Raw genomic sequence first — 5268 nt, forward strand, 5'->3', positions numbered from 1 at the left:
GTGTTTGGACCATAATAGTTTGTTCGTGATGTGGACACCAAGGAATTTGAAGCTCTCAACCTGCTCCACTGCAGCCCCGTCGATGAGAATGGGGGCGTGCTCGGTCTTCCTTTTCCTGTCGTCCACAATCATCTTCTTTGTCTTGATCACATTGAGGGAGAGGTTGTTTTCCTGGCACCACACGGGCAGACCTCCTCCCTATAGGCTGTCTCGTAGTTGTTGGTGATCAGGCCTACCACTGTTGTGGCATCGGAAAACTTAATGATGGTGTTGGAGTCGTGCCTGGCCGTGCAGTCATGAGTGAACAGGGAGTACAGGAGGGGGCTGAGCACACACCCCTGAGGGGCCCCTGTGTTGAGGATCAGCATGGCGGATGTGTTGTTACCTACCCTTAAAAATCATGAGCTGGCGCACACCCAGAAAAATAGTTTGTGTGGAGGTGCTGACTAACGGCGAATAAACTATAAACTATCAAAATAAAGAAAGTTGCACACTCCATGTATAAACTCCCAGCAATGTAATGGGTATTTACCAACGTTTCGGCATCACTGTGCCTTCTTCAGGGTGATGTCATGAATACTTGAACCAGGTTATGTAGACAAACAGTGCAATTAGTGTAACCAATGATAATAGTGAGGGGTGTGTCATAATGATTAAGTTAATTAAAATTAATTAGTGAAACTGTTAAAAAAGAGTATATGGCATATTAAATATATTATTCTATTGTTATCATATAGAAACATCATGGAATATTGTACATCATATTAAATATATTACTCTATTGTTATCATATAGAAACATCATGGAATATTGTACATCATATTAAATATATTACTCTATTGTTATCATATAGAAACATCATGGAATACTGTACATCATATTAAATATATTACTCTATTGTTATCATATAGAAACATCATGGAATATTGTACATTATATTAAATATATTACTCTATTGTTATCATATAGAAACATCATGGAATACTGTACATCATATTAAATATATTACTCTATTGTTATCATATAGAAACATCATGGAATATTGTACATCATATTAAATATATTACTCTATTGTTATCATATAGAAACATCATGGAATATTGTACATTATATTAAATATATGACTCTATTGTTATCATATAGAAACATCATGGAATATTGTACATCATATTAAATATATTACTCTATTGTTATCATATAGAAACATCATGGAATATTGTACATCATATTAAATATATTACTCTATTGTTATCATATAGAAACATCATGGAATATTGTACATCATATTAGCATCAACATACATTATTGTTTCATTCAATTTCACATAATAAGGATATTTCATATTTAAAAGTACAGAAGTCAGAACCCATCACCTGCTATGTAAAAGAGACAGAAGAATGCACAATGGTCAATGCTATCTGGGATCCTTGGGACATCCCTACCCTAAACCCTAACCTTAACCATTTTAAATGTCAACTTCAACAGGCTAGGGACGTCCCAAGGATGTATCTCTACCTGAAAATACATGATCTAAGTGATTGATAGTTGGTATTCATCAGTCATAAAGCCTTATTTACTTGAACTACTAAAATAGTGATTTTGTCAGACAGCATAGACAGCAGCTCTACACTTTATTGACTAACTGATCCATTCATCTTTCCATCTCTCCTCAGCCTTCCTCTCCTCTGAAGACCCAGTGAGGGTGGAGCTCAGTCAGAGAGCTGTTGAGGGACTGGTTAGGGAGAACACTTCTACAGCCAGAGAGGAGAGAGGTCACACTGGTTAAGATGGTAAATATTTATGTCCCCTTAGCGGTTCATCACGTCAGCAAAAGGGAATATGTTCCATAATCCATGTTTATTTACATTAGTGCAAATTGTCCACTGATATTGGTGTAATTTCTCACCCCTTTTGGCTGTATGAAAGTTACCGGGTGGTTCTAATGACCTGGTGGTTCTAATGACCTGGTGGTTATAATGACCTGGTGGTAATAATGACCTGGTGGTTATAATGACCTGGTGGTTATAATGACCTGGTGGTAATAATGACCTGGTGGTTATAATGACCTGGTGGTTATAATGACCTGGTGGTTATAATGACCTGGTGGTTATAATGACCTGGTGGTTGGCATAACACAAGCAGAACCCGAGAACAGGATGGCCTCCACCATCACAGCCTGATGACACTGCACCAGCCTACCAGTCTGCTCCAGCCCAGGTCAGAATACCAGTCTCGCAGTCTGCTCCAGCACAGGTCAGAATACCAGTCTCCCAGTCTGCTCCAGCACAGTGTGCTCCAGCACAGGTCAGAATACCAGTCTCCCAGTCTGCTCCAGCACAGGTCAGAATACCAGTCTCCCAGTCTGCTCCAGCACAGTGTGCTCCAGCCCAGGTCAGAATACCAGTCTCCCAGTCTGCTCCAGCACAGGTCAGAATACCAGTCTCCCAGTCTGCTCCAGCACAGTGTGCTCCAGCCCAGGTCAGCCAACCAGCCTCTCAGTCTGCTCCAGCCCAGGTCAGCCAACCAGCCTCTGTCTGCTCCAACACAGTGTGCTCCAGCCCAGGTCAAAATACCAGTCTCCCAGTCTGCTCCAGCACAGGTCAGAATACCAGTCTCCCAGTCTGCTCCAGCACAGTGTGCTCCAGCCCAGGTCAGAATACCAGCCTCCCAGTCTGCTCCAGCCCAGGTCAGAATACCAGCCTCCCAGTCTGCTCCAGCCCAGGTCAGAATACCAGCCTCCCAGTCTGCTCTAGCCCAGGTCAACTTACCAGCCTCTCAGTCTGCTCCAGCCCAGGTCAGAATACCAGCCTCCCAGTCTGCTCCACCCAGATAGTCACCCACAACTGCAATCCTTATTGATTCAAATGGGAAGTTCTTAGAGAGGGAGAGGGAGTGAAAAGGTAGAGAGGCGGAGAGAGGGAGTGAAAAGGGAGAGAGGCGGAGAGAGGGGAGTGAAAAGGGAGAGAGGCGGAGAGAGGGGAGTGAAAAGGGAGAGAGGCGGAGAGAGGGGAGTGAAAAGGGAGAGAGGCGGAGAGAGGGGAGTGAAAAGGGAGAGAGGGGAGTGAAAAGGGAGCGAGGCGGAGAGAGGGAGTGAAAAGGGAGAGAGAGAGTGAAAAGGGAGAGAGAGGGAGTGAAAAGGGAGAGAGAGGGAGTGAAAAGGGAGAGAGGCGGAGAGGGAGGGAGTGAAAAGGGAGAGAGGCAGAGAGGGGGAGTGAAAAGGGAGAGAGGCGGAGAGGGGGAGTGAAAAGGGAGAGAGGCGGAGAGAGGGAGTGAAAAGGGAGAGAGGCGGAGAGAGGGGAGTGAAAAGGGAGAGAGGCGGAGAGAGGGAGTGAAAAGGGAGAGAGAGAGTGAAAAGGGAGAGAGAGGGAGTGAAAAGGGAGAGAAAGGGAGTGAAAAGGGAGAGAGGCGGAGAGGGAGGGAGTGAAAAGGGAGAGAGGCGGAGAGGGAGGGAGTGAAAAGGGAGAGAGGCGGAGAGGGAGGGAGTGAAAAGGGAGAGAGGCGGAGAGAGGGAGTGAAAAGGGAGAGAGGCGGAGAGAGGGAGTGAAAAGGGAGAGAGGCGGAGGGAGGGAGTGAAAAGGGAGAGAGGCGGAGGGAGGGAGTGAAAAGGGAGAGAGGCGGAGAGAGGGAGTGAAAAGGGAGAGAGGCGGAGAGAGGGAGTGAAAAGGGAGAGAGGCGGCGAGAGGGAGTGAAAAGGGAGAGAGGCGGCGAGAGGGAGTGAAAAGGGAGAGGCGGCGAGAGGGAGTGAAAAGGGAGAGAGGCGGAGAGAGGGGAGTGAAAAGGGAGAGAGGCGGAGAGAGGGGAGTGAAAAGGGAGAGAGGGGAGTGAAAAGGGAGAGAGGCGGAGAGAGGGAGTGAAAAGGGAGAGAGGGGAGTGAAAAGGGAGAGAGGCGGAGAGAGGGAGTGAAAAGGGAGAGAGGCGGAGAGAGGGAGTGAAAAGGGAGAGAGGCGGCGAGAGGGAGTGAAAAGGGAGAGAGGCGGCGAGAGGGAGTGAAAAGGGAGAGAGGCGGCGAGAGGGAGTGAAAAGGGAGAGAGGCGGAGAGAGGGGAGTGAAATGGGAGAGAGGCGGAGAGAGGGAGTGAAAAGGGAGAGAGGCGGAGAGAGGGAGTGAAAAGGGAGAGAGGCGGAGAGAGGGAGTGAAAAGGGAGAGAGGGGAGTGAAAAGGGAGAGAGGCGGAGAAAGGGCAGAATACCTGACCACTGTGACTGACCCAAACTTAATTAAGGAGAGCTTTGACTATGTACAGACTCATTGAGCATAAATGTCAAATGTGTGATTTCATGAACTGGTACATACAAGAAAACCAGGTTTTAAAGTTCTGTTCAATAGCCATCCCATCATTACAAAACATTTGAAAGGCTAAGTCTATCATCTCCTGAGAAGTGGTAACTATTCACATGAACTTTTCAAAGAGGTTTGGTGCCCCCTGGTGGCTGAACCCGAGATCAATGAGAGATCTTGTCAGAAACAATGACAGAGTCCCACTTCTCAGCTATCTTTATTTACATCAAACTAAACTAACTGCTATCTTGAAATGTTGAAAACGTGTTTTTAAATAGCTCAGGCTGATACCCTACCTGAGCGAAAAACTGGCACTTTAAAGGAGTCTAATTTTGTCAAAAATGCAAAAATGATAAAAATTTCAACTCACAGGTACATTAATAGACCAAACACAAACATCTGTCATCTCGAAATGTCCTAAAAAGGTTCTAAACGGGCCCCCTGGGTCTACACCTGGAGAGCAGATGGGCACATCTGCACCAGAGCTGAAATTTCACCTGGAGAGCAGATACTTCAACTCGACAGAGGTCAGAGTGAGGCTCTCCAGGTTCATCTCTCTGTAGGTGATGGCTTTGTTAATGGCCCATACCCTCTTCATCACAAATCAGCCCTGCCATTGTTTGTATTCATACTGTTTTGTAAAGAATGGCTTCTTGTCTGTTAGGTTGTATTCCACTGGGAAAGTGATTACAGTTTTCTCAGTGACTTTGGTGCATTTCTTAGATCAAAAGTGCAATTCTTGATACTACTTGTACAAATTCCAAATCATCTAGTCACTTGTGCACATCATTAAAGCAATTTCTTATTCCTTTGAACAAATTGCAATTGATAATGTACAAGTGCCAGCTTTTTGCCACATTATCAATTGCTCACGTCATGTTGATCAAAATATAGTACATGGTTCTCTGTTGAATAGTCTTACCCCTCAAAACATCTAGGCATTAGTTCCTTGCATAAGCCATTACATGCAAAATTGTTTAACTATTTGTCA

This window comes from Salvelinus namaycush, unplaced genomic scaffold (genome assembly GCF_016432855.1).
Source record: "Salvelinus namaycush isolate Seneca unplaced genomic scaffold, SaNama_1.0 Scaffold82, whole genome shotgun sequence".
NCBI classification, from domain to species: domain Eukaryota; kingdom Metazoa; phylum Chordata; class Actinopteri; order Salmoniformes; family Salmonidae; genus Salvelinus; species Salvelinus namaycush.